Source organism: Aythya ferina, assembly GCF_964211825.1.
Source record: "Aythya ferina genome assembly, chromosome: 3".
In the NCBI taxonomy this organism is placed as follows: Eukaryota; Metazoa; Chordata; class Aves; order Anseriformes; family Anatidae; genus Aythya; species Aythya ferina.
The window spans coordinates 16,232,434-16,246,394 of NC_140298.1; the positions used below are offsets into that span (position 1 = coordinate 16,232,434).

The following is a 13,961-nucleotide window of genomic DNA, read 5'->3' on the forward strand; positions in this document are numbered from 1 at the left end:
TACTTTCTTTCTTTCCACCACTGATTAAACATTAGTTTCAGAAGATTAGCAGCTATTTTCTTCCAGTCAATATGCTTTCTTGTTTATAATCTCGTCTGGAAAAAAATGTGCAGTAAGTTAAACTAAAATGCTATGACTACTTAAAGAAGACATCAGGGGGAAAGAGAGCTTGCTGGACTCTTTCATCTGCTATATTGCCCATTGCAGTAGAAATGGTAAAATGCTCAAAAGCAAAGTGAATACTGCTTGTAAGGGACTGAGTTCTCTTGCTCCACCCTTTGTTACTGGCCAAGAACTGTGCTCTGGAAATCCTCTTCGGGGCACCTGCATGAGATAAGTGTAAAACTGATGTAATACATCAACTGTGTACTCCACTCACGCAGCTTTGCTGCCAAAACATATCACTTGACAGGTTGAAATATGAAGTATTACTCTCCCAATCCAATTCCAGCACATGAAAATGAATATCACATTAAGGGCATCAAGCATTCAGGATTTATGTTTTTTCTTGTATCTGACTTCAGGCAATTCCTGCAACAGGGAACTCTACATGTTTTCTATGCAGCAAGTAGAAAGCAAACCTTGCCCCTGCATGATTTGGCTGTCGCAAAGGGGCCAAAAAATGTAAATTCTGTACATGAGATGATTTTTGCAGCACCCTTGGCAAGCATTCTACTCTGCCAATCCCTGGCGTCAAGGTGGTCACCTGTCTGGTGGGAAACAAGTCACCCTAGGGAAGATCACACTAAGCTTTCTGCCACCATAACTCCTAGGGCCAACTTGAAGCAGGCTCAGAGATGTGACAGCAGATAATTTTTGGCAGCCACCAGGCCTTGCAATGAGGCTGCCTGGCACATGGTGTCAGACTGCATGCATGCCAGTAGGCGGGGAATATTTTTATCTATGACTTACGGTTCTAGCTGCCCAGTCACTGCATTCATTTACCACCACCCCGCACAGAAAACTATCTAGCCTCCACCATGTCAAATATCTGGACAGCCAATAAATGAGTGACCAAGGGATGACAGCATAACTTTCATTGCATTAAGAAAATCATTCACTCTCTAGAAAAAAAAATGAAATATACCAGCTCCCAGCTACTGTATTATTTTTCTTAAATTTTAGCAAACAAAACCTCAATGCCTATAAAGCACACAAACGCAGGCATAAAATTTTACATTCCCCCTTACAGTAGAGACAGAAATGGTATGTCAGCCTGTTTTGCCATTTAATTTTTGTGCCCTGTGCAAGTCATATTTGCCTGCAGCAGAAAATTCAGAGCTTTCTCATCTGTCCCTGAAGCACATTCCCTTGGAAGCAAGCTCAAAATGATGCCCTGCTGCAATGTACTGTGGGTTTCGGGTAGTGGGTATTAGCGGGAGGTTCATGATCAGCATATGGATTTTTAGTGAGGGCATGAATTTATTTCCTTATAGATAATAAACACCCAACATGAAAATCTAATTGATTGCAACCAAAAACTACAAACTTTCTATAGATTGCAATTTTTTAATTTTTGCCTATTCTGTGCTCAAAGCCTTCTTTTACTCATATCATACAAACACAGATGTAAAATATCAGTCATGTCAAAAATCTTTTTGTTTGACAATATAAGATGACTTTACTGCAAACCACAGATACACTTCTTAGGAGATCTTTTACAACTTGGATACAAGGAGTCAAGTTTTCAGGTAGACCTCTGCCTGTCTCCATTTTGACAATACATTCAACTTGCCAGAAAGCTGCAGATGTGTCAAATAGCTAAAAGCAGAGAGTAAAATTCTAACTACTGATTTTTTTTTTTTTTTGCTTCTGAGTTGTTGCCCTGCTATTTTCTGGTTGTTTTCTGAGCACAGGTATGCTACCTGTCATGGCCACCTTGGTCAGCCTTTGTCTCTTTTTGTGCACAGACAGACAAGGGCCAGCTCTGCCAATAGCACCCAAATAAAATAATTTACTCCTAACACAGATTCAGTTATATACCTTCATATAAGCACAGAAAACAAATGTGATAGGAATATCTTATCTGAATTTCTATACAGAGCCTACAATGCATAATCACATAATCCCTGCAGCAGTGAGAACCGTTCTATGGGCAACTGATTTTGGACAGAGCCTTCTGTGGTTTTGTTTGTGTCAATACCCAACCAGCTGATAGTAAGAATTTGGGCATTATTTATTACAGCTGTCAACACAGTTGTTTGCATGATCTTCTCAAGCATTATATATAATTTTTACAGTGGATTAAATCTTTCCAGAATTAAAGAAAACATGCCCATCTATTGTCTGGGTATTGAAAAAAGGATGAAAGGGAGACATCAAGCCATTTTTCTTTCTTTTTTACCTTCCTGTATAAACGGTTCCTAAGTCAGAGACAATGCATTACAAAGGAAGGGCTCTATGCAGGTTTGTATAAAGGACAAGGGAAAAATGATAGCAGGTAGCACTTCAGTTCCTCTATTCCCGGAGCAAAATCAAAGCTCAAAGATAACTTAAATTCTGCCTGTGAAGCAAGGTTTCTCCTTTAAACACAATACATCTAAGGCAGACCATTGCAAGAACAATGCTATTGGGGTAGCTTCACTGCTTATTAGAAAAAGCGAATCTCAACATTTTAGTGAAAACACTGTATCTAGAAGAGCAATTAAAAATGTAAGTTCTTCAGAATTAAAGACATGGGGATTTTATTTATTTATTTTTTTATGATGTTGTGTTTTTCCCTTTTCCTCAAAAATTTGGCTTGCAACAAAGCCAGAGAAAGAAGCCAACAACTGTGAGTCAGATAAGGCACTGATATTAGACACTAACTTCACTGACTCCAGTGAGTCCCTTCTTCTGCCACAATGAACTGGCATCAAGAGCAAGCCCCATTCACCACTGTAGTTTTGCCAGTCAGTAAAAAGAGATCCTCATTAACCAAAGAGACTCCTAATTAAGGAGTGCAGCTCAGATCTTTAGCCAGCATTAACTTGCAGTGGTTTATTGACTGTAATTATCTCTAAACTTCTAAAAATTTCTTTTTAAATGTTTGACAGCCACAGTTTCACAGATGTTCCTTTCCTCCTGCTCTGGACCTCTCTGCTCGCTCTGCCCTGGTTTTCTATATTTTGTTCACAGATCTGATCTCTGAAAACCATCACTTGCTTCAAAAGTCCCAGTCCATGCTCACTGCCAGAGACTTTTTTCCCCTTTTCAATTTACCATTATATCCTTCCACGAAGAGGGTTACCACATGCAGCACGTCTCTGCCCCTGGGCAGAAGCAGCTCTCCTGCCACACCATATGAGAAGAAAGCACAAGCCCATTGCCACAGAGAGCCACACTGCAACTTCAGTGACTGGGAATATCACTAAGGCAGTCAGTGGAACAAGTATGGTATAAATTTGCACAAGGACCACTGAAAATTAAGACATGATGTTTAAGATCTTTTGTGTGTGCAGCCCCTGCAACATGGCATACAGATCACCACTGGAGCCTTTGTGGGGACTATACAACACAAAGTGACAGAGGAGCTGGACATTCTTCTCTTTCAAGAAGACAGACTTGTGACATAATGTATGAAAGCCACATTTTTTTTTTAATATCAGCACCTTGAATATTCAAGCTGAGGCCAAGGCAACATTGTGGTAGTTTCTTTAAAGAACATGAGATATATTCTAAATGGATGGTACAAAGGAAGAATTGCAATCTTCGTTTGACAAAGAGAAAGAATTCAGATGATAGATTCAAAGATGACCACACTGAAGTGTCTGGCAGAGCCACACAACATGCCCAAGCAACCTGGGTCATCTGTGTTCACACCAATTTGAACCTGCCTTTCTTTCTTCAGCTAAGAGTCACTCTTCTCTTATAAAAAAGAACACCGCAAACAGAAACATCAGTTCCTGAAACATCCCATGAATGTGTTCACATTATCTGGGAAGATAGTACTGACACCTCAAAAAGATGATATATGTGCAAGAAGCATATCTATATGATACAAAGGACACCAGATTGCCTGCTAAGTTATGGAGATGACAGAGCTGCATAATGTTACTGTTGAGTCTAGACAACCCATGTTTGTGCTGTTTAGCTACTGGCAGCTATGGATCATAATGAATTATGGGGAAATAGGGATGCTATCCTACAGGGAAGAGCTCCAGAGATATTGGAAAGAGTGGCAGCGTACTGCAGTGTTGCACAAGAATGGTTGCTCGGAGTTTAGTTAAATATAGTCTTTTTCTTGTGGCTATCCAGAGACTTCACCAGCCATAACAGAGATAGGATTATAACCCACAGGCATTGCAAAACTTTGTGTTGAGAAGTCAAAGGAGATAATCAGGTCAAAATGATCCCAACCAAAATCTAGCGATATGAAGGGAGGAGAGATGGGGGGGGGGGGGGGGGGGAAGGAAAGAAGGAAAGAATAAAAAACTACTGCCACCCACACCTTCAGACAGCAGGAAGGCAACAGTCACAGAGAGATGAGATTCAGCCATTGCAGCCTTTAAGAGACACGGTGAGAGGTAACAGCGGTAACAGCACATGAAACAAGTAGTTTACTGACATAGAAACAAACAGACAACGTGCACATTCATCTGTTTGCATCACCACATGCTCATTGTTGCCTTTCTGCTGCAAGTTTCTACTCACTTTATGAGTACAGCCAGAAAAAAAAAAAAAAAGATCATAGACATTCTATTTCAATTTGGCCACCTAGGTAAAGCTTACTGCAGACTCCATACTGAAGCAGATGAGGGAAGTTCACGTGATCTTTCATGTTGTCAGACCAGTGGGAGCTGTAGACTGCAGCACACTTGCCATAATGGTCAGCTGGCCAAAGCTAGCATCTAGCAGCTCTGACCAGACCCCAAAGAGGGTATCTGCCTTTCCCCAAAGTAGTCTCTCTTGTCTATAAGCTCTGTGGACCTTCCATCCTGAGAAACAGTCTGAGCAAGCTTGCAAAGAGAAGCAACTCCTACTACATGAGGCTTCAGACAACACAATCCCAAGCCACTTCTTGACAGATAAAAAGTTGATTTGATTTATACTGCTCCTCCTAATTCATAGACAAAACATAAGAGTCTGCCAGTGTGGAGTCAACTGATGATTTTCTGGGCCAAGTTCTGCTCACAGCTATATGAAAACAGATTTGTACATTCATTTAATTGGTATTTACATTAGTGCAACCAAATGAAGGAATTATTCAGTCAGCTCTGATCTGACTCTTACACTATGAAAATCAAAAGAAAGAAAGAAAAGAAACTGTTTAAATTGATGATTTTATGTAATAAGCAGCACTATAAAGTCTGAAGATTAGTTTTACAGTCAGAATTTTACTCTTTTTACACACCATGAAATCTATTTATTTTGGAGATAAAACCAGATTTACAGGTTGAGGTTAAACTCATTCACTCAGAAGCCTATAGTCCAGATTCTTTGTTCTGGCTTTTTCCTCTTTCCCCAGTGCCAGCCTGCTGCACCAAGGCGACAGAAGCAAGCATCACCTAGGGAATCCCCAGACTGCATGAGGAGCTGTGTCCCACCATCCCCCAGTGCCATCCGATGGGATGTGCTGCCCACGCCTATAGTGCCACTACGGTATGGTGGCACCTCTAAACTTCAGAGAAATCCCAGTACAATTATTTTAAGCTGGTACAATGCAGACAATCCCTTAGTTGTCCTAAATTATTCTAGAAACTAAGCCTCCAGACAATGGGATGCTCACAGGCACTTTATTAGGTACCTCTCTGTCCTATCAAACAGTAACTACTTCTCTTCGGTTTTCAGGCCCTTTGTTTCCTACATCAAGGTTATTTTCTACTCTCTCTTTTATGTTACTGACCCGCAAGCTCGGCATCCATATGACTTGCAAGTCAGTGATACCAGCAAACCACTTCATTTTTATGTGTGCACTTCCATACTTTCTCCAATATATACCACACCAGAAGCCACTACATGGTCCACCTTGAAATCCCATCCTAAGACTGTTCTACAAGTCTTAGGATGGACAGAAGGACAAAAAAAAGTCACAGCTAGAATTAAGCTGTTCTCACACACAGGCACTGACTCCCAAACGATCTCTTCTCTGCCTAACACCTCTGCCTATTATCTCCCTTCTGTACTTCCAAGTGCTCACCAAGATCTGTTTGTACAGCACTTTGGTACGCTAGGTCTGCATCCCACACTGAATGTTCCTAGGCACAAGTGTAACATGGATCACAAAGAAATCATTAGCAAATCAAAGCAAAGTAAAAGGACAGATGTTTTTCACCCACTTTCAGCAGACCTGCGCTTTCCCGATACTTCTCAACTTCTACTTGTACAATTAGCATTCCTTGATTTCACTTTATTGTCATGGGGTATTTCTGTATTGGAGATTGTTTATTAACCTGAAACATTTTTGTACTACATATTTACATTTAATCATCTAGCAAGCCTTATTACCTTGAGTACTAATAATAATCAACACATTACTAACATTAGTTTCAAGCTGTATGACTAGACATTGCAAATTAATTCTAAGTTAATGAGTTTCGTTAGCTATGCAGATTTTTTTTGTTGTTTAAACCATTAAATCAGATTTAATTTGCTAAGACAATATTCATCACAAGTTTATGCAATCCATTCCTGCTTTCCAATAATTAAGGCATGTTAAACTGTGGAGTCTTTATGAAAAAAAAATAAAAAGACTAAACTGTAAAACTTTTGCCTTCATTTGCAACTTTTGTATTATGACAACATCTTTCCTTGTAGTGAATTTTAAAATATATCTAAATCCATTCTAAGTTTTGATATAACAAATATTGCCTTACAAGAAGATCACCATGTTGAGATTTTTCTCACTAGAAGAGTGGTAAGACTAAAGTATAACCTTTAAGCATGGTCTCACTTGTGCCTTAGCTCCTAAGTTTTTCTGTTCAAAGTGTGAATCAGACTCAATTAACAGAACAGAAGAGGGTAAGATGCAGAACTTTTGTAGTTATACATTTTGATAATACAGAACATTCAGATACACACACAAATTTGAGAAATTACTACTGCAGACAAATATGCAGAGTGGACTGTTCCTTTACATTTATTTGGGCAAATGTTTCATTTGCATCAGTGGATGTTTTGCCTGTGCAAGAGCACAAATACCATAGTCACTGAGTATGGATTTAAGAAGCGGGCCTACTGGGCAGGAAATTAGAGATTATCTAAACACTGGTTCTTAATCCAAAAAGCAGACTGGGAAGTTGAGAACATAAGAATCAGGGGAATGAAAAGGCTCCTCTGAAGACTTGAATGGACTGCAGCAGACACAGCTACCGGGGTTATTCTTAATGTACCATTTCTGTGCCTGCAGGTTCAGAGCTGAGTATTGAAAGTACCAGCTCACCTAGAAATGGCTATTCACCCTTGGAAAAGAATGGACCAGTAATTGAATCACCAACATGTGGACACAGTGTGCCTTCAGGCATGTGACTCAGCTTCTAGGTGCTCTTCATTTTTGGTAACACTGTCTTACTAAGAGGGATGCTTTATAGACTGGAAAGTACCAAAAGTGGTAAATGTAGAAGTACCGTATAAAGTTTGCTATTGGCTTTTCCTCTGCTTATGCATTGGTTATGTTGGATTTAACCCAAGAACATTGTAGAAACAGTAGATTCACACTAGGAAGATATGTTTTCAGAAACACCTTGTTGTTCTAGCTATGAAAACGGGATCCTTACCGTAGGTCCTGAGACCACTAATTTGATAGCAACAGGATCAGAGTTATATTTCAGAGACTAAATGGTACAATGGTGCAAGTTATAAGAAATTAGTCATTCATCTTTTATGGGATGTTTTCACATTTCTGCTCTGTGCGTTTCTCATTCTTTAAAAGCTCAATGTGTGTAATGACTGGCCCCAAGCCACAGTGTTTGTATCTTATTGTACAGCTTTAGTATTGATAAATAGAGAAAGTGCAGAGGAAATTAAGTACTGAATTTGGACCCAATTTTCATTTGGATGTAACTTTACTGTCATTGGACATCAAAAAATATTCTTGCATTTCAAATAAGCCTATGGCTTGGGCTATCAAATGCTATTTATTCCAGTAAGACAAAACTATGCTTAGCATTTTTCCATGTGCCTCCCAGCACTGACACTCAGATCATGACTTAAATACAAGCAATTACAGCCTATGGTCAACCCACACATTTGACCATACTGCCATCCATGGTTGTCATCTACAAGAATAAGGATCTCACATGAAAGGTCCTTTGGGAAATGTATCAGATCAGGTGTACCTTATCTGAATTTGAAGTGTGGCAGATAGGTCTTTACACACCCTTTACATATTTTGTTTGTGTAATGAGCAAAATAACACTACATTTGGGTCCCTGTGATGAAGTGCAGCTCTCCCATGAAGTCCCAAGTGGACTGGATCCTCAGACCTATCTTCCTCTCTCTTAAAGCATATTATTTTCTGAGAATTCATATTTCTCTTCTGGAATACAATTTCTGAAATACTACTGAGCCTTCCCAAAACAATAAAAGCTTTCTACTGATCTTTTTCACTTCCAAGCCTGCAAGCCATTTCTCACAAGCCATCTGCCTCAATTTTGGCATGAGGACAACCTGGTTAGATGTGGGTTGACACCAGGCTTGTTGCCTAAAACAGTACTCTCTGAAAAAGTAACTGCTCAAAATAAGTTTCCTTGACCACCCACAATTCAAACAGCTTTCTTTTTCACATTTAAATTGCATCATTATTCTTCGTAATTAAAACACATCCAAAGAGTGACGTATGACCCCTTAACCCCTGGACAAGTTTTGCCATGCCACAGCTATGTAAACTTAGAGTAATTGAAATGAGAAAATGAACTGGATTATAAAAGGTGTATTTGACTGCTCTGTCTGGGTAGAAGCAAGGGATAGAAGATAAGAGATACACCTATGTCATTTAGCAGCCTCACCAAGTGTTTACTTAACTGGTCTTTGTAGGACAGGGGTCATTATTCCATAGACCCACACACACATGCACACAAGTGGCTTTATTCACATCATTTGTACTTTAAATTCAGTGGGATTAATATATACAACTAACTTCAGTCCTATGAGAATGCTCAACGTGTTTTTAGGGAGATTGCTCACATCCATATTATTTCAGTAAGTGAAAAATTTCCAAGACATCAGGGATGAACAAAAAAGGTAATCACTTCCTGTTGTTTGAATACTCTTCTTTTAGTAAATATTAAAATTAAAATAGTTTAGAATCCCAATCACTCCTCTCCTTTAATTTTGATTCATCACTAATTAAAATATTTGCATTTGTTTCCATTCTGAGGTCATTATTCTAGCAGAACAAAGGGCTCATGGATAGATGAGGAATATTGAATGTTTTCTCCTTTTACAACTTAGTATCTTTTTTAAATAAAGATTTCAAAGCACCCAAATCTTTTTATTTCTTTTTTTTAAGAGACTATTCAATATTTTTTCCCAGTTTCTCAGCTACTCTTTTAAACAACACACAGCTCAAAAATAATGAGGAAAGGTGTGGAAAGGGACTATCTTGACCTCTACATTGTATTTTTCACAAACAAGAGATGTGTTGAATGAATTTCATCTCTATGGCTGCAGCAATTACACATGAACCCAGAAGCAGCGCACTCCGTTCCTGCTTATTTTAAGCTAAAGCAGCTAAAGAATATGATTAAAGCAACTGACTCCTCACAGTGATATCACCTGGTCCCATACCCAGAAGACACACTAAGAAGTGCCCTCATTACAACAAAGAATGTTTAGGATCCTGCGGCCAGCTTGCCCTTAGGAGGGGGCATAATACACCTGAGAAAGTGAAGAGAAAAGGGTAAGTAGAGGAAGCACTAAGAAATGACTTTCTGATATTTCTCTCACTCCTCCATATCCTCCTGCTTCATTTTCCCTCTGGAAAATGGTCTCCTCTCTCTAGCAACCATATGTAGAAACCAACATTTAATTGGAGCCAAGAAGGATCGAGGTGGAGATGGGAGAGTTGAGCCAAAGGGTGCTTGATCTGGGCATGCAGAAACTGCTGGCTGGCTAAGCCTGAACCCTTTCCAGCTCCCCTTCACAAAAAAAGTCACACTTCTATGCAAGGATAAGCCTACAAGAAGCATGGCAGAGACTGCATCAGACCTACAGCTGGTGCTGTCTTTGGCTTCTAGGGTTTGTCAGTGGAAAGTAGGTGAACGTGGCCAGAAGAAGCTAGCACCTAAAGGAGTAAGAAAGGAGGAGTCTGGAAACAGTGAGAGAGAAAAAAAAAAAAAAAAAAAAAACTCCTGTGGATGCCTGAATGACAGTTAAGTCAGGGTAGCATTGCCCACTTGCTGTCAGCCTAGCAGCAAGCATATTGGAAAAGCCCTGCTGGATTCAGGGACTTGTTCTGCAGGGAATTTGAGCTAGCAGGGACAGAGAAGAAGCAATGGGATGGACTGAAACGAGCTGAAACAGGCCAAGGCAAGCTCTGCTGGCATGAATGCAAAGATTGCATTTGTGGGGGGAAACAGTAACTTCTTACATTCAGAAGAAGTCAAGGGTGAAGGAGAACATCAGAGGAGGGACACCTCAGAGGTTGTACATAGGAGAAGGTGGTCAGTGATCCATCTCATGTTAATATATGAAAGTAGATGGTGAGTCCAAATCTAAATAAATAAATAATCAGAAGTGCTATACCAAGATGCCATCTGTGGCCCTTCCCCACTTCATTGGGCTTTGGTGACATGAGCCATTACCCAAGGATTCACTTTTATACTCTTTATGCTAGTATTAAAAGACGACACCAGCACTGATGAGGCTGAAATAAAATGCTCATTTTGTCCAGAGTATGCTGAACTTAGTGGAACAACAAGCAAGAGTGTAGCCTAATGAGGAGTATTCAATTGCCTTCTGACATCTGCTGTGCCTGGCAGTGTATGGTGACTTTGCATGGCCCGAGCACCCTCTAGTGGCACCCACCGCCCCTCTATCCTGATTCTCACCACCAGCCCATTAAAACACCACCACAAAGCAGTTTGCCTTAGCTTCCTAACATATACCTAGTAAACACAAATGGAATGGTACGTAGAAGGAGAGCACTCCTTTAAGAGCATCTGGTCAAGGACCTTTCCCAAGGCAAGAAGACATAATGAGAAAGAGAGGCAGTGATGGGAACCAAGTCTGGTCACTCACACTGATTTATGAGAGCAGGTAAGAACATAGGAATGTTTATTTCAGAAGGGTTGTCTTATGGAGGACTTCTAAGGTGGGAAACAATAACAAGAAACTGACCTCTCAGTCATACTAATTCCTGGGGCTAACAAGGCCCCCAGCCTGTGGTGCCAGCTACTGGAGCATGTGGGGTCCTTGCATCAGATGCTAGAGCAAGTGGGTGTCTTCTACTCCATGCCACCCCGGTGGGAGCAGTGCTTATTTACAAAGCACCTGCTGGGAGGGACTGGTGCAAGTGAGAGTTTTGCACTGGCAGCTGGAGCAGGGCCACAGGTCACAGCCATTGAGCCTGGTGCCAGCTACAGTGGAGGGGCTGGGGGGAGGGGGGGAGGGAAAGTAGAGGCAGTATCTGTGTCTGGTGTGCAAGGAGCATGTGTATTTGCTAACAAACTAAGCTGGGGTAGCGTGGGACTTCAGTCCAGGCCAGGGTGTCAGGAGAATGGGTCTCCAGAGGAATGGGTCTCCTCTGTCTGTGTCTATGTTTAGGTGAGACCTATGTGTAAGTGATGTTTGAGGCAGCCTTTGTGGCTGGTCATATACATGTGTCCTGTCTGGGTGTCTCTGGGACAGGTGATCAGCTTTGCTACCAGCTGAACCTGCAAACAGGAAAGCATCAGCCACATTCCCCAGCCTGGGCAGAGACCCTGCGTTCCCAGGCACTAGGCTGGGCCCCAGCAGCCAGACAGGAGTGGTCCTGCACTGAAGCAGCTGGAGGAGGTGTCTGTGCTTGCTCTTGTTGCTCTTTAACTCGCTTAACAAAGATTTTGGGAATAGTGCCAATAACAAATCATTAAAGAGATGTTACGATAATACTCTACAGCTATAGCAATTCTGTACTGGCAAAGTTTTGCAATTGACTTCCATGGGCTAAGAATCAAAACCCTTTGGATACACACACAACACCTACCCATCACACCATCTTCCTGCTAATTAGCAGAGGCAATTACATGAGGGTCCTTCATGCAAGGTAACCCTGGAGCAAGTGATGAAACTATTATTTGGCATTAACCAAGAGGAAGGAAAGAAGGTCTGTACAAGAGGCTGTGAGTTCCAAGTGTGCAAACTCTGAGAAACTAAAGGAAAGAGTGAGGTCAGCTGGAGAAGAGAGTATAGAGATTTAAGAGGAAGGGTATTTTTTTCACCCTTAAGTCAATAAATATCTGGAATTTCCATTTCAGATGCAAACAAAAATTGTGAAGAAGTATTCCAGGAATAACTGTGTGGATATAGATCTCAAAAGGATGTTAATAATAAACACTAGGAATAACAATAATGCCACATCAGTGAAGAATTCTCAGCTAATCCAAGTTAGAAATTGGGGGGGGGGGGGAATACACAGGCAAAAATTCTAGGAACTTAAACCACAAAAGGAAAATTACCTCTTGCATTCCTTTCTGTACAGCTCAAGGCAGCAGCTTGCAGGTGATCAAGTCCTAGCCAGGAGTTTTACTGCTCATCTGGAAGGTGATAGACATGAATCCAAATCTTCTTAGAGCAAGAAAGGCACCAGACCCAGCCTCCTTTCATTTTAGAGGCAGCAGCATTTCTTCTTTCTATGCAATCTCTTTAAAAGAAAAGAGCAAGCTCAGTAGAGTTCCTTGCTTTTAAATGGTAGATGTAGAGATTTGCAACTCAGGATCCTGAATGGATGCAGCTGGTTGCCTTCAGCAAACCCACTCTGGTGTGAACTGGGCTTCATATCCACAACAGTGCCCCAAGTTCCTTGCTCTGGGTGGCTTTTTATTATGTTTGTGTAATTTGTGATCGCTTCTGCTGATTTTCCGCATGAGCTTTTCAAGAAGCTTACATGCTAAACTGTGGGTGCTGCTGGGGAGATCAGGTAGATAAAAGCTAGGCAGAGAAGTTTGATGTCTGCTCCAGCTCTTCATCACCAGGTGATACTATTGACCTTCGGAGAAGAAGAAAAAAAAAAAAAAAAGAAAAAAAAAAAAAAAAGAAAGAAACACCTCACAGCTGAACCCAGGAAAGACACAGACACCCCTCATGTGCCTTTCCCAGTCATTAGACTAACTTTATTTATACCAGTGAGGCACTTACTGAAAAAAGAGGAGTAACCACAAATAAATTGGCAGTCTCTGTCACTTAGACCTTGATTCTGATCTTACTCCACATTGGTGCAAATCAAGATATCTTTCATTTTTCTAGTATTGGTGCCAGTAATCATTAGATGGGGTTACAGAATAATCTTTCTTCTCTAAGGCTACTAAGCACTGTATATGCAGGGGGACAGGTTGTCAAGACAATTGAAAACATTTGGTTTTCTGTATTTTGGCCTCGCAGTGTAACACACAGAGATCCTCCAAAAACATACAGCCTGCTCTAGCTCATTACCCGAACACTTGACAAATTCCATTGATTTGATGTTGAGTTGGGAAGAAAAGCTGTATATTTTGTGAGTCGTGTCAGGACAAGTAGAAAACATTCCTACATACTTTATCAGTATAAAAGCATTTTCTGACTGATGGCCAATTACACAGTGTCCTGCACCCTTGGAAAGAATCACCCTTGGAAATACTGACCTTGAAATAATGTAACCCTACTGGGTGTCAGCAGAAGAGGTAAGAAAGTGAACAAGCTGAGGATGGCTAACAATATTCTGTTTTGAAATGAACACTGAGATTTTGATTTATTTTTCCCTTATACATTTACATATATTTGTCTATCTGTCTGTCTCAAGAAATCCTACTTTAATGAAAACTCAGAAAAATGCATTAACCACTTTCCAATCCACTATGTAATTTTTG

General features: G+C 40.6%; 1 long non-coding RNA gene across 1 annotated transcript in view; it reads right to left on the reverse strand.

Annotated features, from left to right (window-relative positions):
* LOC311433679 overlaps window positions 1–12,816 on the reverse strand; it is a 43,837-nt gene extending 31,021 nt beyond the window's left edge. Inside the window, exon 1 of the long non-coding RNA XR_014690895.1 lies at window positions 12,576–12,816. This is a non-coding gene — a long non-coding RNA (uncharacterized lncRNA). The remainder of the gene's footprint in view (window positions 1–12,575) is intronic.
* Between the last annotated feature and the right edge of the window lie 1,145 nt (window positions 12,817–13,961).